Source organism: Sus scrofa, chromosome 6 (assembly GCF_000003025.6).
Source record: "Sus scrofa isolate TJ Tabasco breed Duroc chromosome 6, Sscrofa11.1, whole genome shotgun sequence".
Classification (NCBI taxonomy): domain Eukaryota; kingdom Metazoa; phylum Chordata; class Mammalia; order Artiodactyla; family Suidae; genus Sus; species Sus scrofa.
Window position 1 is genome coordinate 120,731,640 of NC_010448.4, and position 23,654 is coordinate 120,755,293.

General features: G+C 34.3%; 1 protein-coding gene across 6 annotated transcripts in view; it reads left to right on the forward strand.

Moving 5' to 3' along the window:
* The window catches only part of KIAA1328 (KIAA1328 ortholog), a 365,621-nt gene that overhangs the window by 61,323 nt on the left and 280,644 nt on the right, over nucleotides 1–23,654 (forward strand). The window lies entirely within an intron of this gene.

The following is a 23,654-nucleotide window of genomic DNA, read 5'->3' on the forward strand; positions in this document are numbered from 1 at the left end:
TGGAGGGCAATAATTACTCTTAGAATTCTCTAGCCTGAGATATTTACAGATATGTATCTGTTCATGTTTCCTCAGATACTAATCATAAGTATATGATTTGTGCTAGTATTTGAGGACATAGGAGGAGCCTCAGGAATACTTGAAAAGTAATGCCTTATTTAATTTAAAAATTTTAACCTATTTTTTCCTCATCTCTAAAAACAATCCATGTACATTATAGAATATTTTGGAATAATGCAGAATATTGCTTCATTCTTGAAGTCATCAGAGTGTGGCATATTCATGTTTTCCTAGTTCATCATTTAATCATCATTCTAGTAGCTAAACACGGTGAAATAGGTCTAATTTTATATTACAGTGAAAGCCAGAAATTTTCAGATCTCTTGCCTTTAATTTTGTATCAAATAATTACATTTTATTTAAGGTAAAATAGTAAAGATCTATTTTTAAACACAACAGAAAAGTTGGCCCAAAGATGTTTAATGGTATATGTTTACAGTAATATTTGGCAATTCAGATGTATAATGGTATTTGAGAAAGTTCTCAGCTCAATTTTGTGGTTATGCTTAGGTCTTTCAAGTGAGGAGGGTAGAGGAGGATCCAAAACTCTGAAGTTGATGTCATTTTTACGGGAAATGTTGGGAAAGGAAAATTTCCATTGAGCTCATTTTATGCTCAGTACACTTGTACTTTGCTAAGCCAGGTATTTAGATAACACTGTGATGTGTGTAAATAACTCTTTAAACTTCAGTTTTCTTTTCTGAAAAGTGAGGATCATAATAGTATTTATTTTGAAGTTGTTTTGAAGATTAAATGAAATAATGCATGTTAAATGTTTTGTACCGTGACTAACCACCTTAGAATCACTCAAAAAATGCTGTGTTTTTATCTGTCATTGACTTCCTAGAAGCAGGTAAAGCTAAAGTGACCCTGGCTTGCTTTATTCGCATTCCTTTCATCTCCTAGTCCCTTGCTACTCCAAGCACACTCCATGGATTTTTAATGTCATCATTGCCAGCAACATCTGGGAACTTGTTGGAGATGCAGAATCTTAGACCTCATGCTAGATTTTATTTTTTCAGAATCCACGTTTTAACAGGATTCCTATATAAAAAGCAGTGCTTGTACTAATTCCTTGTGATAAGGAATGTTTAATGTTAAGAGATATGTGCAGTGGGGAAATAAAAGCTTTTGTTCTCTTGTCTAAGTTCTCACTTTCCAATTTATAGCTTTGGAAAATGAAGGGATATATATACGAGAGGAGTGTATTCTGTTAACTAGTATTCTGCTGCTGTTAGGTGGATTATTCTACAAGAGTCAGATGTGTGATGTAAGGCTTCTTTATGCATATTGATTTTTCATCTATTTGTTTTGTCAATTCCTGAGAAAATGAAATTTAAATCTCTGAGTATAACTGTGAATTTATCTGTTTTACCTTGAAGTTCTATCAGTTTTTGCTTCACAGATTTGGAAGTTCTGTTTTTAGGTACAAAAAAGTTTGAGATTGTTATCCCTTCTGATGAATTGACCCTTTTATCATTATGAAATAACCTTTATTATTCCTCATAATATTTTTTGTTCTGAAATCTACATTAGCTAATGTTTACTGAGCTACTCTAGCTTTTTTTTTTTTTTTTTCCCTTTTTACGGTTGCACCTGTGGCATATGGAAGTTCCCAGGCTAGGGGTCAAATTGGAGCTGCAGCTGCTGGCCTACACCACAGCCATGGCAATGCCAGACCTGAGCCGCATCTGCAGCCTATGCCACAGCTTGTGCAATGCCTGATCTTTAACCCATTGAGCAAGGACAGAGTTCTAAACTCACTGAGCCACAATGGAAACTCTCTACTCTAGCTTCTTTTGATTAATGTTTTTATGATATATCTTTTTTTATCCTTTAACTTTTAAACTAATTGTGTCATTATATTTAAAGCACATTTCTCATAGCCAGCACATAGGTGAGTCTTGCTTTTTAATCCAGTCTGGCATCTATACCTTTTGATTAAGGTATTTAGACCATTTACATTTTATTATTCTTGATAAGTTGGTTTTAGGTTTATCATTTTGCAGCTTGTCTCATTTGATCTTTTTTCTTTTCCTTTTTTTTTGTCTGCCTTTTAGATTAATTGAATATTAAAATTTTTTATCTCCTCTGTTGGCTTATTAGTTATCAGTTTGTTCTTTTTGGTATTTAAAACATAACTTTTTGGCATTTTTAAAACATAACTTTTTGGTACTATAACTTTTTGGTATTTAAAAACTTAAAACTTATTCCTTATCAGTTTGTTCTTTTTGGTATTTAATAGTTGCTGTAAGGTGACCTTCCCATAATAACCTTCAGTCAATCTTCCATTGATGGATTATACCATGATTATGCCTTCTAATAGTGTGGTACCATTTCTCACTCTCTGATCTTTGTGCCGTTGTCAAGATATATTTTAATTTTACACCTATTCCTTTTTGTTGTTGTTTTTAAAAAATCAGTTATCTTTAAGGAGGCTTAAATAATAAGAAAAATATCTTACTTATTTATCCATGTAATTACTATTGCCAGTAGTCCATGCTTCTGTTATCACTTTCTTCCGCCTGATAGACTTCCATTAATCATTGTTGATATGAATTCTTTATTTTTGAATATATATAAAAGACTTTTTTCCTTCACTTCTGGAGTTTTTTCCCTTCATTTCTTTAAAAATGTTGCTCTGCAGTCATCACACTCTCATTTCTACCAATGAGCAATGGTTGCCCTTTCTTACTGACCACTTTCCTTTTTGCCTCTAGGAATAGCTCATTCATTGTCTCCCATATTTGCAAGTTATTACATAACATTGCATCATTGCTGGTAAGCACTCATCTATGTTTTTACAGGACCTAATTATCATTTAATAGTACTTCATTGTATGAATGTACCACAGTTTATTAAAGAATATCTTGATTGCTTCTTTTTTTTTGGTAATGATGAATAAATCTATTATAAACAATCACATGCAAGTTTTTGTTTGTTTGTTTTGCTTTTTAGGGCCAGACCTGCAGCACAAGGAAGTTCCCAGGCTATCAGTCGAATCAGAGCTAAAGCTGCTGGGCCATACCACAGCTATAGCAACACAGGCTCCAAGCCACAACCTACACCACAGCTCACAGCAATGCCAGATCCTTAACCTACTAAGCGAGGCCAGGTATCAAACCCACATCCTCATGGATATTAATTGGGTTCATAACCTGCTGAGTCACAACAGGAACTCCATCACGCGCAAGTTTTCGTGCGGATAAAAGTTTTCAAATTGATTAGATTTGTATAGGAGAATGGTTGCTGGATTAAATGGTAAAAACTCTGTTTAGATTTGTCAGATACTGCTAAATTCTCTCTCAAAATGGCTGCAATATTTACATTCCCACCAGCAATGAATTAGAGTTCCTCCTTCTCTGCACGCTTACCAGATGTTGTTATCTTCAGTGTTTTGGACTTTAGCTATTCTGATAGGTGTGCAGTGATAGCTCACTATGGTATTTAATTTGCTTTTCCTTAAAGACATTTGATTTTGATCATGTCTTTGTATGCTAATTTTCCATCTGTCTATGTTGTTTGGTGAGGTATCTGTTAGTATCTTTTACCTATTGTAAATTAGATTTTTTTCTTATTATTGAATTTTAAGAATTTTATGTATGTTCTAAATACCTCTCACTTATCATATATGTAATTTGCAAATATTTTTTGTCTTTAGTTTGTTTTTTCATTCCCTTAGTACTGTCTTTAGCAGAGCAAAAGTTTTTAATTGTGGTAAAATCAACTTTTATCTGACTTTTTCTGTCATCATTCATGTTCTTGATGTTATATCTAAAAACTCATCACCAAGCCCAAGGTTATGCATATTTTCTCCTATGTGTTCATTGAAAATTTTTGATCACTTTGTGTTTTACAATTAGATATGTAGTCAGTTTTGAGTTAACTTTTGTAAGGTGTAAAGGCTCTGTCTTGGTTTAGCTTTTTTATTTACCTGTTTCAGCACCTTGGTTAGCAAGACTGTCTTTTTACTAGTGAATTACCTTTGTACCTTTGTAAAAAATTACTCAGCTAATTTGTATCTGTTTCTTGGCTCTCTTTCTCTTCAGTAGATTTATGTGTCTGTTCTTTTCACCAGTTTACACTGTCTTGATTACTGTAGTTTACTGTAAGTATAGAAATCCTGTAATATGAGTCCTCCAACTTTATTCTACCTTTTCAGAATTGTTTTGGCTATCCTAGTTCCTTTTTTATCAACATCAGTTTAGAATCACCTTGCTATATTTATAAAAAATCTTACTGGAGTTTTCTTTGGGATTGTTTTGGATAAATGTATCAGACTGCAGAGAATATATGTCATAACAATATTGAATCTTACAATTCATGAACATGGTACATCTTCCACTTCATTTAGATCATTTTTATTTCTTCTATGAGCATTTTGTAGTTTTCCACCTACAGATCTTGCACATATTTTATTAGATTTTACCTAAGTAATTTAAAAATATCAATTGGTGGTAACTTCTTAAAATTTTTCAGGTTTTAATTTTTCATTGCTGGCCTAAAGGAATGTAATTGACTTAGTATATTGAACCTGTGACCTGTGACTGCCAAACATACTTATCAGCTTTATGAAGATTATTGTAGGTTATTTGGAATTTTTTGCTTAGGTGAACATGTTGTCTGAAAGTAAAGACTATTTTATTTCTTCCTTTCTTATCTATATGCATTTTATTTCTTTTCTTGCCCTATTGCACCAAGTAGAACTAATAATATGATGATGAATAAAAGTGATGATAGAGGACATTATGCCTTGTTCCAGAACTTAATGGGAAAGCTTTTAGCTTCTCACTATTAATTATGATTTTAACATAAGATTTACGTGGTTATCCTTTATTAGGTTAAAGAAATTTTCTTCTATTCCAGGTTTGCTGATAGTTCTTATCACAAATGGATGTTGAATTTTGTCAAAGCTTTTTGTGCATCAGTTGATGATCACGTAGATTTTCTTATTTGATTACCCTATTTATATAGTGAATTACATTGGTTGACTTTTAAATGTTGAACCAGGTTTGCAGTCGTGGGGTGACTACCACTTAGTGTGATGTATTATACTTTTATATATTGCTAGAAATTTTTAGTTAATATTTTGTTAGGGATTTTCCCATAATGAGAGCTATTGGCCTGTAGTTTTCTTATGCCTTTATATGGTTATATATTAGAGTAATACTGGCCTTAAATAATGAGTTGGAAATCATTTCCACTCCTCGATTTTCTACAAGAATGTGTAGAATGAATATTAAGTTTTTTCCTTGAATTTGTGTTAGACTTTACTAATGAAGACATCTGAGCCTGGTGTGGGTTTTTTTGTTTGTTTAATTTTCCCTTTATGATGGGGAATTTTAAATTACAAATTAAATCCAAGTTTGATCTATATAGGATATTTATGTTGTCTGTTTCTTCTTGAGTAAGCTGTGGTAGTTTGTGTTTTTCAAGGAATTTGTCCATCTCATCCATGTTGTTAAATTTATATGAATAAAGTTGGAGTAATGCAGTAATTTGGGAATTAACTGAATCAGGTTCTTTCTTTCTTTTCCTTTTTTTTTTTTTTTTTTTTTTTTTAAGGGCCACAGCTAAGGTTTATGGAAATTCCCAGGCTAGGGGTTGAACCAGAGCCTCGCCTGCAACCTACACCACAGCTGGAGGCAACGCCAGATCTTTAATCCACTGAGGGAGGCCAGGGATTGAACCCACATCCTCATGGATACTAGTCAGGTTCAGTTCCAGTGCGCCATACCCGGAACTCCTGAATCAGTTTCTTAAATTATATTTTTTAAACTAATTTGGAATAAAAGTGGCGTATTTCTTTTTTTCTCTTCGGAATGTACTTAAAAGGAATGTGTAAAACATAGCTGTTTCCCCTCTATTCAGGGAATTCTTAGTTTGTCACTTCTTGAGTCTTATAGTTTACTTGAAGGAGACAGTTGTTCTTAAGATACCAAGGTGATTTATTTTCATTTTTTATCAACCTGCTGATAATTTGACTATCAAACCCGTAAAAGTTTTTTATAGCTAATTCTCACCAAGTTTTGCAAAGTAACTTTGGAGTCTGTGTGTCAGGTGTGAATTTATTTACATGGGATCACAAGACAGAATTAGTAGTGTGTGGATCCAGTACATGTGTAAATTATTATATAGAAAAATAAACACTAACTATTATTTGTAATAATATATTACATGTAAATTGAGCAGCTCCTTCCTTTTTATGATACAGGGAACTGTGAAATGAACTTTATTATTAACGCAGTTTCACAAAAGAATTCCCATTTTCAAAGGCAAATTGGAATGTGCTTTTTTATCTATCTAAGCTTACTTGATGGTGACAGAATTGAACCAGGGCGATATGTCTATATGGTAGATTTGGCCCCAGATCTTTTCCCCTTCCAGTATCCACTTTCCATGTGACTTTGCAATTACATATATTTACCCCCCTGTCAACTTTGGGTGTAATCATGTTACTTTGGCCAAATAGAATGAGGCAGAAGTGAAAGATGGCATGCCATTTAAATCTTGGATGTTAAACAAAACAAAACAAAACAAAACACCTTGAGTTTCCACTTGCTCTCTTGCATTTCTGTCATTTTCATGGGAAACATGTTCAGGAGGATGAAAAGTCTTTGGAACCACTTCACCCCTAGCTGCCCCGTGTTAATGTGTCATACTTTATCAGCGCCCCAGAAGCTCTCCCTTGTGCCTCCTTCCAATCACTACCACCCCCTAATGGTGGCTTTTCTGACTATGGACCATAGATGACTTTTTACTCCCTTGCCTTGCACATCCCCAGTGTTTGCAGAAATCTTGAGGGAAAATTAGCCAGGTGTTTGCAGCTCCCCAAATCTCCCCAACACCTCTCCTGATTTTGTACTCTATTTTATATTCAGGAGATATTTTTTATAACAGTAAACTAATGCTTGAGTTCATTTTATAAAAAAAAAAACTATTAGAATCAATTTACTGTGTAATTCCTAAGATCATGGCATTTGTAGCTTGTCATTTTACCTTTTCTGTGATAATACTGTAATTAGAAATTAGAATTGCAGCCACAAATTCTTATAAGCCATCAAGCAGGTATGATATCTTCTTTCAAAATGCTTCACTTACTGTGGCAGGAGAGAAGATTTGGACTTTTTGTTAAAATTGTTAATGATCGTTTAAACCAAAAAAGGCCTTGTCAACCAGAATTTCTATTTTCTTTTTAACCCTGTATTGCCTCAGTGTGACCTTGTACAAAAACGTACATGTAGAGTACTTTATCTGCCTTTTATAATTGCTTTATGTTCTTGCAGAGCGAGCCATCTGCTCTCTGAAACATCTAATCAAGAAACATAGACCCGGAGAAAGAAATTGTATGAATCTGTCTAGTACAGTGGTTTAAAAAAATATATATTAGACATATTTGGATTCTACACAAGGACATGTTCCATCTTAGATGCATGAAGTTGGTCAGATTATTTTTAAGCTTCATTCTCCTCCTCCATATTCTGTGAATATATACATATTCTACTTCATATGATTGCTGAGAAAGTTATATGTGATAATAGACGCATCTAAAGGCTTAGTACAGTGCCTGGTGCATAGTATAAGCACTCAGAGTTCCTTGATGATGATGATGATTAGGAGGAGGAGGAGGAGGATATTATCATCATCATCATCATCATTGTTACTACCACTGCTGTTAAACATTTCACTGGGAATAGGAAAATCTAAACAATTTCTGAAGACCTTTTTAAAGACTTCTTTGTCTTTCTTGTATACATTTTGGAATTCAATATCTTATGATTACTGCTAAGACGCTGAAACACTCTTTTTTACTCTTGAAATCTCTCTTAATCTTCTACTTAAATCTTTCTGTTTATAGGAATTCTTTAAAACATTCATGTTCACTTTCCGTTGTTGCTGTGACAAATTATTAGTCTTCATGAGCTAAAATCAAGGTATCAGCAGGGCTGAGATCCTTCTGGAGGCTCCAGGGAAGACTCCTATTTTTGTTTGTTTTTTCTTTTCCAGCTTCTAGAGTCCTCCAGACTCTTGCTTGGTTTCTGACCCTATTATCACTCTAGTCTCTTCTTCTGTCATCGTATCTCATCCTCTGACTCTGACTCTTTTTCCTCCCTCCTATAAGTACCCTTGTGACTTCACTGGACACACTCAGGTAATCCAGGGTAATCCCATCTCATGATCCTTGACTTAATCATATCTGTAAAGTCAACTTTGTCAGGGTAATATGTGATACTCACAGGTTTATAGGATTAGGATGTGGAAATTTGGGTGTACCATTACTCTGCCTATCACAGTCCACTCTTGGCTCCCAAAGATTCCTGTCTGTCCTACATGCAAAATACATTCCCCCAATCCCAACATTTTCAAAGTCTCAATCCATTACATCATGAACCCAAACTCCAAAATTTCTTTTAAATCCCATCATCTTAAAACTCATTATCTAAATTAGGCTTAAGATAGGCTCTGGGTATAATTTGTCCTACAACACAATCTATGAACTTGTGAAACTCAAGAAACAAGTTATCAGTTCTCAAAAGGCAATAGTAGAACAGACACAAGATAAAAGTTATAGACATTCAAAACCAGAGGAAACATAGAGAAATGGAGTCACCAGTTCCAGGCAGTTTTGAAATTCAGTCTGGCCAGCTCCCTTAGGCTCCAGTGCTGGAAAACATACTCTGACTAGAGGGTCTGCTCTTATATACTCAGAACTCCACCCCTGGAATCATCTTTCTCTTTTTCATGAAGGGTAGCACATATTTTCAGCTGAATAGTTTCATCCTCCTCTTTCCAGCCTGTGGTATTTTGGGAGTCCAGAGCCTTCTTTTATTTTGTCCTTTCTCTGGCCCTTTCAGTAAATAGGCAGTGTTTCTGTTCATATGACAGTATCAAGAACCACTGGGTTTCTTCTGTATGTCTTAGGGATTCATTCTATTAGACAAGAGGCTCCTCTACAATTTTTTTCCTGAGTGATCCCATCTCTATATCTGGGCTCTGCCTCAGTGGCTGAAGGAATCTAGAGTCACATGCTTTCTCCCCCCCCCCTCCGCCGCCCCCTGCTTTTTTAAGGCCGCACCTGCGGCATATGGAAGTTCCGAGTCTAGGGGTCAAATCAGGGCTACAGCTGCCGGCCTACACTGCAGCCACAGAAACGTGGCATCCAAGCCACTTCTGCGACCTACACCACAGCTCACTGCAATGCTGGCTCCTTAACCTATTGATCAAGGCCAGGGATTGAACTTCCATCCTCATGGATGCTAGTTGGATTCGTTTCTGCTGACCCACGATGGGAACCCCCCTCCCCCTTTGCTATTTAATGTAACATTTTCACAGGCTTTGGGAATTAGGAGATGGATATCTTTCTGGTGATGGGGCATTATTATGCCTATTATAGTATTCTTGTCTTTCAATTTTTTATTTAAGATCTAGGTACATTGTTCATACTGTGTTTTTCTGTATACATACACACATAACTTGCAATCAGATCATGTTGCAGTACCTGTTACTCAGTAGAGCAATAAATGTATTTTTGATTCATTATCTTGGGCTTCTGGCCAGTTTCATTTATTTTTAACACAATGGAAATTACTTCCACTCTGCCCATCATACTTCTAGTTCAAATTAAAGGATATAGTTCTACTTTGTGATGGCATTTATGCATGGATTTGCATTGTCTGATATTAAAATATTTGTGTAAGTTACTTAGGGTGCATGTAATTTATTTGTTTAACTGCATTTTAGGCTCAAGTTTAAAATGTCATTTTAACATAATTTAACTTTCTTTTTGCTTTATCGGTAGTACTGTACTCAGTAGAATAAACTCTGTTGCTCTCAGTAGAATAAATTCTCATCAATAGGCTTACATTTTTATACCTTGTTTAAAATCTGTTTTAACTTATCTAATCTTCATCAAATGTTACTTTCCAGAATTTTATGAGGTAATGCAGAACTACCACTAAATATTCAAAAAGCTTCCTATTAGCCTCTTTAAGGCAGTCTTATTTTATACACATCTGGCAGGTTTTTTTTTTTTTTTCTTCCTTCTGTTGTATTTTTGTACTATAGTACTGGTTACCATTGTTTTTGCCATTGTTTTGAAATATATTTTTAACTCCTAAAACCTTTTCAGCCTTTAATCTTTTTTTTGAATAAGTTGTTATTTAGTAGTGTATGTTTACTGCAGTGATCTTGGGGACAATAGCTGTAACAGTTTATAAGGCGTGCAAAAAGGTTGCATCTTATCAGTTACTGTTTTTTGTAAACATATCACAGTGCTACAGACTTTCAGAACAGTTTCTTAGTTTCCTATGTAGGGAGTTGGAAAACAATTTATTTGTCATTTTTATGATTGTAAACACTGTGTATGACTCCTCTTAGCCTTTTTTCCCCTCTCCAGACTGATATTTAATTATTTCTACTATGGGACTTTGAGAAATAAAAGAACGTAGTCATGTGTCAAGATTACCTGTGGTGATAAGAATAAATAATGGCTTGGTAGAAAAGAATAGTGACTCCTTATATTCATTTTTACAGCTCAGAAAACTGAAACTCACAGAAGTTGTGTAACTTGAATAAGGTCAATCAATTAGTTAGTATTCTAGCTAGGTTTGGATCCAGCACTTGCTATCTCTGAAACTCTATCTCTTTCTAGTTTGCCAGAGACATTTTTATTCTAAAGAAACAATTGGCTTTGAGGTTAAAAATAAATAAATAAATAAAAAGTAACATATTTTATGTATTGTATTGAAATAAGGTTATCCAGTTGGATATAGTTATATATAGATATATAATTTTCCCTGCCTCAAAAAAATGATGCTTAAGTATAGTTTCCTCTAATTTTCAGTATTAAGTGGCAGTGCTTGCCATATTGACAGCTACAGATCATAATCTTTCCGTTATATACAGATAGCCACTTAGCACATTTAAGAGCATAAAAGTCCATCCTACACTGTTTCAAATAATTTACTGGCTTATTTTTGTTTATGCTCACTCTGGTAGTTTGTCTTTGCAGTGATTGACTCCATGTTATATAGCATCTGATCCTAAACAAGTCTTCTCTTTAGTTCAGCCATTTTCTTTTCCTTTTATTTACTCATGTTGTCTATTTTCTTCTTTTTCTTTGTGAATTGGGAAATACCTTTATTCAATTTGACATACTTCAGCCATTCTTTTGTGTGTGTGTTTCTATCTTTTTTTTAAGTATAGTTGATTTACAATGTCTCTTCAGTTTCTGTTGCACAGCAAAGTGACCCAATCACACAGTTCCTTGTGCTATACAATAGGACCCCATTGTCCATCCATAGTTTGCATCCACCAACCCCAAACTCCCTGTCATTCCACTCACTCCCCTCTCCTCCATGGCAACCACAAGTCTGCTCTCCATGTCTGTGGTCTGTTTCTGTTTTGTGGATAGGATCATCTGTGCCATATTTTAGATTCCACAAATAAGTGACATTATATGGTAGTTGTCTTTCTCCTTCTGACTTCACTTTGTATGAGAATCTCTGGTTCCATCCATGTTGCTGCAGATAGCACTAGTTTGTCCTTTTTATGCCTGAGTAGTATTCCATTGTGAATATGTATCACATCTTTTTAATCCATTTATCTGTTTAATGGACATGTAGGTTGTTTCCATGTCTTGGCTATTGTGAATAGTGCTGCGATGAACATAGGAATGCATGTCTTTTTGAATGAATGTTTTGTCTGGGTATATGACCAGGAATGGGATTGCTGGGTCATATGGTAGTTCTATATTTAGTTTTCTGAGGTACCTCCGTACACATTTTTCATAGTGGTTGTACCAATGTACATTCCCACCAATAGTGAAGGAGGGTTCCCTTTTCTCTACGCCCTCTCCAGCATTTGTTTTTTGTTGACTTGTTAATGATGGCCATTCTGACAGGTGAAGGTGATGGCTTATTGTAGTTTTGATTTGCATCTCTCTAATGATTAGTGATTATGAGCATTTTTTCATGTGCCTGTTGGCCATCCCTGTGTTTTCTTTGGGGAAATGTCTATTTAGGGTCTACTGCCCATTTTTCAATGGGGCTGTTTGTTTTTTGTTGTTGTTGTTGTTGAATTGTATGGGTTGTTTGTATATTTTGGAGATAAGGCCCTTGTCTGTTGCATAGTTTGCAAAGATTTTCTCCCATTCTGTGGGTTGTCTTTTTGTTTTTTTTAGTAGTTTCCTTTGCTATGCAAAAGCTTTTGAGTTTAATTAGGTCCCATTTGTTTATTTTTATTGTTATATTCCTTATTCTAGGAGGTGAATCAAACAAGATGCTGCTATGATTTATGTTGAAGAGCATTCTGCCCATGTTTTCCTCTAGGAATTTTATAGCATCTGACCTTATATTTAGGTTTTTCATCCATTCTGAATTTATTTTTGTGTGTGGTGTTAGAGAGTATTCTAATCTCATTCTGTTACATGAAGCATTCCAGTTTTACCAGCACCACTTAATGAAGAGACTATCTTTCATTTATGTTCTTGCCTCCTTTGTTACAGTTGATCACAGGTGCTTGAGTTTATTTCTGGGCTTTCTATCCTGTTCCACTGATCTATATTTCTGTTTTTGTGACAGTACCTTGTCATTTTTTTTTGCTTTCTTATTTTTTGTTTTTGCTTTTTTGTCTTTTTAGGGCCACACCCATAACATATGGAAGTTCCCAGGCTAGAGGTTGAAATTGGAGATGTAGCTGCTGGCCTACATCACAGCCACAGCCACACCAATGCCAGATCTGAGCCGTGTCTGCAATATACATGACATCTCACAGCAATGCTGGATCTTTAACCCATGAAGGGAGGCCAGGGATCAAAACCAAATCCTCATGGATACTAGTTGGTTTTGTTACTGCTGAACTACTACAGGAACTCCAAGTACCATATTGTTTTGATAACTGTAGCTTTCTAATATTGTTTGAAGTCTGGGAGCCTGATTCCTCCATTTCTGTTTTTCTTTTTCAATATTGCTTTGGCCATTTGGAGTTTTTTTGTGTTTCCATACAAATTTTAAAATATTCTGTTCAAGTTCTGTGAAGAATACCCTTGGTAATTTGATATGGATTGCATTGAATCTGTAGATTGCCTTGGGTAATATAGTCATTTTAACAATATTGATTCTTTCAATCCAAGAGCATGGTAAATCTTTCCATTTGTTTGTGTTGTCCTTGATTTCTTTCATCAGCATCTTAAAGTTTTCAGAGTATAGGTCTTTTGTCTCTTTGAGTAGGTTTATTCCTAGGTATTTTATTCTCTTTGATGCAGTGGTAAATGGGATGGTTTCTCTTATTTTTCTTTCTGATCATTCATTGACATGTCTGTTTTCCATGCTACAACAGATTTTATTCTCCATCAAGCAAAGTCTCTTCCCTGCTAGTAAGAAAATTAATCTTCCCTAACTCACACCATTCGGAGATGTTTTTGCCCTTATTTTAAAAATTCTTTACTAATTGTTTTGTTATTTATGAAGTAATAATTATAAATATTTATACTAAATTGTGTGTACTTATATTTTTGCATGAAAAAAATTGTACACTTTGTTTTTAAATGTGTATTTTTTACTAGTTACTCCACAGATTTTCACATATATATTTAACTTACAAAGAATCTAAAGTTAATACCTTTATTCTTCACCAATATAAAACACTAATTCTGTTAACTGCTCTTCACTTTATATGTTGTATTGTTACATATTTGGGTTATAGGATTTTTTTTAAAGCTTTTTTAGTTATAGCTTTAAATAAATCTCCACAAATTATTTCCTCCATCTGAGACCATCTACCTGGTATCACTGACCTTCTGGTTTTTTTTTTTTTTTCTTTTTTTTTTAATTGAGTGAATTTTATTGTATTTGTAGTTGTATAGCCATCATCACAACCCAATTTTACATTTCCATCCCAAACCCCCGGTGCATCCCTCCCCCCAATCTATCTCCTTTGGTAACCATAATTTTTTAAAAGTCTGTGAGTCACTTTCTATTTTCTTATCTTTTTGAGTGCGTGTGTCTTTTTAGGGCCACACTCATGACATATAGAAGTCCCTAGGGTAGGGGTCGAGCGTAAACTACAGTTGCAGGCCTGCAGCACAGCCACAGCAATGCCAGATCCAAGCCAAGTCTGTGATCTACGTCAGATCCTTAATCCTCTGAGCAAGACCAAAGATCAAATCCATGTCCTCATGGATACTAGTCAGATTTATTACCACTGAGCCACAATGGGAACTCCTGTGAGTCAGTTTCTGTTCTGCAAAGTTCATTGTATCCTTTTCTTAGATTCCTCATATAAGTGATAGTATGTGATGTTTGTGTCTCACTGACTAATTTTGCCTGGCATGGTAATTTCTAGGTCCATGCATGTTGCTGCAAATGCCATAATTTTATTCCTTTTTTTGGCCAAGTGATATTCCATTATGTATATGTACCACATCTTCTTTATCCACTCCTTTGTCGATGGACATTTAGGTTGCTTCCATATTTTGGCTATTGTAAACAGTGCTGCAGTGAACACTGGGCTGTATGTATCTTTTCAAGTCATGGTTTTCTCTGGGTAGATGCCCAGGAGTGGGATTGCTGGATCAAATGGTAATTTTATTTTAGATTTTTGTGGAATCTCCATACTGTTTTCCATAGTGGTTGCATCACTTTACATTCCCACCAACAGAGCCAAAGGATTCCCTTTTCTCCATACCCTCTCCATCATTTATTGTTTGTAGACTTTTTGATGATGGCCATTCTAGCTAGTGTAAGGTGGTACCTCATAGTAGTTTTAATTTGCATTTCTCTAATAATAGTGATGTTACTATAGCTTTATAGTAAATACCTAAACCAGGTAATGCAAACCCTCCATTTAGTTCTTCATCAAGATTGTTTTGGCCATTCTCAGTCATTGCATTTCTCTATAAATTTCAAAGTTAGCTTGTCAGTTTCTATTTAAAAAAAAAAAAACAGCTTTGCAGGGATTATGATTAGCAGTCTTTAATCCGTAAATTAATCTGCAGAAAATTGACATCTCACTGTGTCTTCCAGTCTCTGAAAGTGTTACATCACTCCATTTATTTAGTTATTCTTAAATTTTTCTCAGAAATGTTTTATTACCATTTTCATTGTAGTGGTATTGCATGCCTTTTGTCAAATATATTCCAAAGTACTTCCTTCAACATTATTATACATGAAAAAGTTTTTTAAATCTTGTTTTCCAGTTTGCTCCTAGCAACATAATTAATGTTTGTCCATTGATTTTGTATACTGAGACTTCAACTCATTTAATGATACTAACAGGTATATTTGTTGATCTTGGCATGTTTTACCAAAACCGTCTGGGTTTTACAAGTGAAAGCAGTTCTTCCTTATCAGTCTATATGCCTTTACTTTTTCTTATAGTTCCTATTCCTGGCAGGACATTCAGTACAGTGTTGAATAGTGCAGACTTTTTTGCTTTTTTCTTAATATTAGTGCAAACATTTGATCTTTCAGAATATATACTATGATAATAGCTGTAAGCTTTTCATATATTTCTTGTTAGGTTGTGTAATTTATAATCCTAGATTCCTGAATATTTTTATTGTGAATGAATGTTAAACTATGTCAAAGGCTTATTTTGCATTTATTTTATTTTATCATATAGTCTGTCTATTATGTACTTAATATGGTGGATTTCATTGATTATTTTTCAAATATTAATTTGAAATTTACTCCTGGAATAATCCTTATCTGAATTGTTATCTAGGATTTTTATTATAACATATGAAGTATATTGTTCTAGAATTTTCCTTTCTTGGAATACCTTTTTCAAGTTTAGCATTATTGTTATGGAAGTCTAATGCAGTGAGTTGGGAAAGTTCATTCATCTCTATTTCCCTAAAAAGTTTATGTTAGATTTGTTTTATTTATTCCTTCCATCACTGTTAGAATTCATGAGCAAAGATTTCTAGTCTGAAGTTGTCTTTGTTAAATTTAATAGCAAATTTAATTCCTTTGATATATTAAAGGCTATCTATATATATTTTTTTTTTTCATCTTTTCTTTTTAGGGCAGTACCTGTGGTACATGGAAGTTCCCAGGCTAGGAGTTAAATAAAAGCTACAGCTGCCTGCCTACGCCACAGCCACAGCAATGCTAGATGCAAGCTATGTCTGCAGTCTGCACCACAGCTCTCAGCAATGTTGGACTCTAAACCCACTGGGCAAGGCTAGGAATTGAACCTGCATCCTCATGGATACTAGTTGGGTTCTTAACCACTGAGCCACAACGGGAACTCCTGTTTATATTTTCTAATTCATCTTGTTTTTGTTTTTGTCAGTTGTGTTTATCAAGGGGTTTGCTTTTTATCTATTTTGTCACTTTTCTTGGCATAAGTAGCTTATACTATTCTACTGTTCTTTTCTTTCAGTTCTTGAAAGATGTTCTATTTTCTTCTAACTTATGTTATTTCTGATAAGAAGTGACTTATGATTCATATCATTTTCACCTGCATGTAATATTTTATTTTCTTTCTCTTTTCAAAGTGTTTTACTCTGATGTGTCTAAATATGATTTTCTTTCCTACATGAAGTTCATTGAGGTTCTTGAACCTTTATATTTGTCAACTTTTGGGGAAATTTTCAACCATGGTTTTTTCAAACTTTTTTTTAACTTTTTCTTTCACTTTTCTTATCCTATGACTTCAGTTTACATGAATGTATACCTATTAATAGTGTTTAAAAGTCCACTGAGTCTGTGCATTTTTAAAATCTTTTTTCTTTTTGTTTTTTGGATTAGGTAATACATATTGACATGTCTTGAAGCTCACTGACTCATTCTTCTGCTATCTCCATTTTGTTTTTGAAGGCCCATTCAGTGAAATTTTCATTTCAGACACTGAATTTTTTAATTCTAAAACATTTTTCAATTCTAAAACATTTTTTATATTTAAAAAATACAAAAATTTTGTAATTTTGGTATTTTTCTTTGTACAGATTTCCTCATCAGTTTACTCATTATGAACATGGTTATAATAGCTATTTTAAGTCCATGTTAGATAACTTGAATGTGTGAGTCATTTTAGAGTGGATCTGCATTACTTAAAGGACTGCATTTTCTTATATTTTGAATTATCTCCTTTATATTGTGAATGGTACAAATCGTAGACACTTTGTATTCTGTTGTATCCCTCTAAAGAGCTTTAAATTTTGTTTTGTATTGTTTTGCCTGAATTAAGACACCAAACTCTCTTTTCTAACACTGAGCGGTAGGTGCAATCTTTGCTCAGTTCCTTTGGTCCTAGATGGACTGCTTATAGACTGTGTATGTGTAGTTCAGGTGTTAGCCTAGAGATTTAAATAGAGTTTAATGCAATGGACTTATGCACATTCTTTCTCCTTCCTGGTATATTCCTCCTCAGATTCCAGCTGTCATTATCATCCTTAATTCTGTTTTCTAATTTAACACATATAAGACTCTTTCTCCAAAATCTAGCCATTGTGCTGAGTATTTACTGGGACTTGCACTCTGGTAAAAAGCCATAAGTACAGGAAACTCACCAACTGTTACCTTCTTCTAACCAGCAATTCTCTTTCCATTTTTCCTACTTGTGGTTAACCTCTAGTGCCTTGGAATAGTTTATATATATATATATATATATATATATATATATATATATATATATATATATGTAAAAGGCAAAAAAATACATATATATATAAGTATTTTAATATCTAGAGCTTTAAGTTTTTATCTGTAGGAGGGTTATTTCAAGTCAAACTACTTCACCATTATGAGAAATGGGTTTCCCCTTATTTTCTTTTGATTTATGTAACATCTATACTGATAACTCTTCATTTATTGCTTGTATTGGTAATTAGTGTGTTTTTTTCTGTTAGTCTCACAAAGGTCTTACCAATTTTATTACTGTTCAGAAAGCCACTATTTGGCATTCTTAATTTTCCTTCATGTCTATTTTCTTGATTTCTATTCTTATGTTTATTCTTTCCTTCCACTTACTTTGGGCTTAATTTGCTAATCACTTTCTAGCATTTTTTTAACCTTTTATTATTTTTTTTTCTACCTTATAGTGTGGCGATCCAGTTACATGTACATGTGTACATTCTTTTTTCTCACATTACATGCTCCATCATAAGTGACTAGATATGGTTTTCAGTGCTATACAGCAGGATCTCATTGCTTCTCCACTCCAAAGGCAATAGTTTGCATCTATTAACCCCAATTCCTGGTCCATCCCACTCCCTCCCATTCCCGCTTGGCAACCACCAGTCTATTCTCCAAGCCCATGATTTTCTTTTCTGTGGAAAGGTTCATTTGTGCCATATATTAGATTCCAGATATAAGTGATATCATATGATATTCGTCTTTCTCTTTCTGACTTACTTCACTCACTATGAGAGTCTCTAGTTCCATCCATGTTGCTGCACATGGCATTAGTTTGTTCCTTTTTATGGATGGATAGTATTCCATTGTGTATATATACCACATCTTCCTAATCCAATCATCTGTTGATGGACATCTGGGTTGTTTCCATGTCTTTGGCTTTTGTGAATAGTGCTGCTATGAACATGCAGGTGCATGTGTCTTTTTTAAGGAAAGTTTTGTCTGGATATATGCCCAAGAGTGGGATTGCTGGGTCATATGGTAGTTCTATGCATAGATTTCTAAGGTACCTCCATACTGTTCTCCATAGTGGCTGTACCAGCTTACATTCCCACCAACAGTACAGGAGGGTTCCCTTTTCTCCACACCCCCTCTAGCGTTTGTCCTTTGTGGAGTTATTAATGATGGCCATTCTGACTGGTGTGAAGTGGTATCTCATGGTAGTTTTGATTTGCATTTCACTGATAATCAGGGATGTTGAGCATTGTTTCATGTGCTTGTTGGCCATCTGTACATCTTCCTTGGAGAAATGTCTATTCAGGTCTTTTGCCCATTTTTCAATTGGGTAGTTGGCTTTTTTGGTGTTGAGTTGTATATGTTGTTTGTATATTTTAGAGATTAGGCTGTTGTCCGTTGCATCATTTGAAACTATTTTCTCCCATTCTGTTAAGTTGACCTTTTTTTTTTAATGGTTTCCTTTGGTGTGCAAAAGCTTGTCAGTTTGATTAGGTCCCATTGGTATATTTTTGCTTCTATTTCTGTTGCCTTGGGAGACTGACCTGAGAAAACATTCGTAAGGTTGATATCAGAGAATGTTTTGCCTATGTTCTCTTCTAGGAGTTTGATGGTGTCTTGTGTTATATTTAAGTCTTTCAGCCATTTTGAGTTTATTTTCATGCATGGCGTGAGGATGTGTTCTAGTTTCATTGATTTACATGTGGCTGTTCAGGTTTCCCAGCAATGCTTGCTGAATAGACTTTCTTTTTCCTGTTTTATGTTCTTGCCTCCTTTGTCAAAGATTAATTGACCGTAGATGTTTGGGTTTATTTCTGGGTTTTCTATTCTGTTCCATTGGTCTGTATGTTTGTTTTGGTACCAATACCACACTGTCTTGATGACTGTGGCTTTGTAATATTGCCTGAAGTCTGGGAGAGTTATGCCTACTGCTTGGAAAATGGGAAGATATTCCATGCTCCTGGGTTGGAAAAATTAATATTGTTAAAATGGCCATACTACCCAAAGCGACTTACAGATTCAATGCAATCCCTATCAAATTACCCATGACATTTTTTGCAGAACTAGAACAAACAATACAAAAATTTATATGGAACCACAAAAGACTTAGAATTGCCAAAGCAATTCTGAGGAACAAACTTTCTAGCGTTTTAATATGGAAACTAAGATCATTGATTTAAACCTTCTTTCACTTTTAACATAAGCATTTAAATATATAGATATCCATCCAAGCTCTGATTTAGCTTCATTCCACAAATTGTAAAATATCATATCTGCATTATCATTCAGTTTGAAATATTCTTTAATTTTTAAAAACTTCTTTTTTGATGTGTGAGTAATTTAGAAGTAAGTATATTGTTACAGATTACTAATTTAATTCCTTTATGCTTAGGGAACATACTCTGTTTAATTTTTACCCTTTAAAATGTAACTTGTACAGGGCATACCTCAATTTTTTTCTTTTTGCATTTCACTTTATTAATTTTCACAGATAATGCATTGAAGTTTTGTGGCAACCTTGCATCGAGCAAATCTATCAGTGCCATTTTCCAACATCATTTACTAACTTCATGTCTCTGTCACATTTGATAGTTCTCACAATATTTTAGATTTTTTTATTGTTTTATTTATGATGATGATCTGTGAACTTTTATGTTACTGCTATGATTTGTTGACAGCTCAGATTATGGTTAGCATTTTTAGTAATAAAGTGTTTTTTTGTTTCTTTGTTTTGTTTTGTTTTGCCTTTTAGGGCTGCACCTGAGGCATATGGAAGTTGCCAGGGTAGGGGTCAAATCAGAGCATCAGAGCTGCAGTGCTCAGCCTATACCACAGCCACAGCAACGTGGGATCTGAGCCATGTCTGAGACTTACACCACAGCTCATGGCAATGTCAGATCCTTAACCCTCTGAGCAAGGACAGGGAATGAACTCACATCCTTATTGATACTAGTCAGGTTCATTACCGCTGAGCCACAATGGGAACTCCCCTTGTTCCATTCTTTCCACTTCCAATCTGTCTGTTACTTTTATTTCCAGTGTGTCTTTTGTATACAGCATATAGTTGAGTGTTTTTTTATAATCCACGCTCACAGTGTATTTTAATCATGAATGCTTGGTCTATTATATTTATTTAATTACTTAATATGCTTGAATTTAGGTCTTCCATTTTGCTGTCGGTTTACTCTATGTCATATTTGTATTTTGTTTCTGAGGCACCTTTCTTGTCTTATTTTGTGTTAGTCGACTATTCAATATATTATGTTGATTCTTCTACTGGGATTTTAGCTTTACCACATCACTGTTTTAAGTGGTTGCTCTAGGGATTACAGTATGCCCTTTATATCATCAAAATCTATATAGAGTTAATATTGTACTATTTCTTGTTAAAGAAACCATGCAAAAGTAGAATAGCATTTACCATTTACCTTGTGAACTTTAAATTGTTTTAGTTTTTGTAGATCATTGAAAATTTTGGTCTTTGTTCAGATACTAAAACAAATTATTTGGAAACAGATTATGTCTTTCAAATTTTTTTAAGATTTATTAGAATATGTCTATATCAACTTTCATTCTAAGGTTAAGTTAGCCCCATTATTAAGGTGGGACCTCTCTGAGGACCCTACCAAACAGCTTTTGTATCACGTAATTTATTTACTCTGGCTTGTAAGAATGCTGCCTTTTTCGTCTATGTGTGATCTGTAGGATTGTTTAGCCTTCTGCTTTCCCAGTGGTTCTTTCAGTGACTTAATGGTGTTTCTCTTCGTACGTATGCTGATTAGGACTCAGCCAAAGACTTCATCCCTCTGTAGCTCTCCAGAACACACTCTCTGTGCAGTGCCTTCCTCTCTGGTACTGACTGTGCAAAGACTAGCATCTGTGGCCTCCCAGTAGATCAGTCTGTCTACTTAATTCAGTGAGCCTACTAGCCTCCATAGGGATTTCCTTTCACTGTGCTATAGCCTAGCAGCTTCCTTTAAACAGTAAGCTTAGGTAGGTATAGGGCTTACCTAAGTTTTAAAAAAACCTTTTCTGCGGCAGCATAATCTTGCTCTATCCTTTGTCCAACATCTGAACACAGTTATTTCATACATTTTTGTCCTCATTTCTAATTATTCCTGACAGAAGGGCAATTTTGTCCCAATTACTTCTTCATGGGTAGAGGCAGAAGTTCCTGGAAAGACAGTTTTTATAGCAATGATTAAAGAGGGTTTAAAGTCATCTAAGGTATTAAATTCAGCAGATATCCAACCCACAAGTTTAGTATGATTTGTCTGGTCTTTTCACTATCAGCATATTCCAAGATTTATATAGATTATTGAATTTTGACAAGCTACTTAGTTATGGTTGTGTTTTTATTCTAGGAACTCACTTCTAGTACTCATTTTCCCTTATTCACATTTTGATAGCAAAGTACTTAGCTTATTTCAGACATAGTTTGGAAATTTTTGAAAATGCTTTTTTTTAACAGAGACAACCTGGATATTTAGTCACATCACAGCATTTAATTTTATTTTTTTGGAAGATTATATAGATTTCAGCACATGGGGTAGCATTTAATACCATTCTTAGATTCTTTTTTCAGGTATTAGTGCCATTTTCTTTGTTTGCTATGTCTTGAGTGTAATTGTCTACATTAAACTTCCTGACCATACAGCTCTTGAGTAGGCAGGGTCTGCTGTCTTCTTTCATCTTCTGTATGGTGCCATACTGTGATTTGGTCCAAACTTATTTACCTGCTTCCCTCAAAACTATCTCTCAGTTGGCTGTTTGGCCTGCTCTTTCAAGTGAAGGGTGGAATTGATGTGCTGTTTTTCAGTAATAGATTGTTTTATATTTGAAATCAGCATCATCATGGAAAATCAGTCATGAAGAATCTATCATGTTACAGATTCCTTCTGATTCAGGTATTAAGTTTCTTTGTATTTTGCTGCAGGGGTTATATGTGGTTCTCTGTTAAGACTTAATAGGCTTCTGTTTCATTAGTTCAGATTTGGTAGGCTGGTCTGTGAATGCCCTTCTGAATTGGTTACATTTAAAAATGTTTACACTTGGACCTGTTGAGATAATATTTCTTCCTTTTATGCATGCCTTGGAAAGGAAAAAATTCTTTTTAGTTCAGAAGTCTAAACAAGGTAGACTGTTTAATATTTAGTGGGAAACGCAAGTGTTGAATTTATGCTCTGGTGTCATTCTTCAAGTCACTTAGTTTGGAAATGTATTTCTTATAATAGAACATCCTAGTAAAAGTCTTACTAGTTCGGTAAGAAAAGGGGAAAAAAAGTATACATATTGGAGAAGAGGAAATAAAACGCTGTCTTTGTTCGCAGATAACATGATTGTCTTTGTAGAAAATTCTGAAGAATCTACCCCAAACTCCTGGAACCCAGTAAGCAATTACAGTAAGGTTGCAGGATACAAAGTTAATATGCGAAAGTCAATTGTTTTCCTATATACCACCAATTAGCAATTAATTTGAAATTAGAGGCATAACATCATTTACATTCACAGCCAACGAAAGAGAAAGGGAAAGAAATATGTTCCTAGGTATAACAAAATATACTCAAGATCTAAATGAGAAAAAAATACAAAAACTCTGATGAGCTAAAGTAAAGGAGAACAAAATAAATGATAGATACATATTCTATATTCAGATATGACTTAATATTTTAAGATATCAGTTATTCCAGAATCAATCTATAGATTGAGTGCAATCTCAATCAAAACTCTAGCTTGTTATTTTGTGGATATTGACAAACTGATTCTAAAGTCTATATAAAAAGATAAAGTCTTAGAATAGCAAGCACATTATTGAAGAAAAAGTTGAAATACTGATGCTAGGGAACTTCAAGATTTACTATAAAATTATAGTAATGAAGAGAATGTGGTATTGACAGTAGACAAACAGATCAGTGAAACTAAGCTGAAAGCCCAGAACTAGACCTACACAAATGGTGAAAGAGCAAAGACAATTCAATGGAGACAAAAATGGTCTTTTCA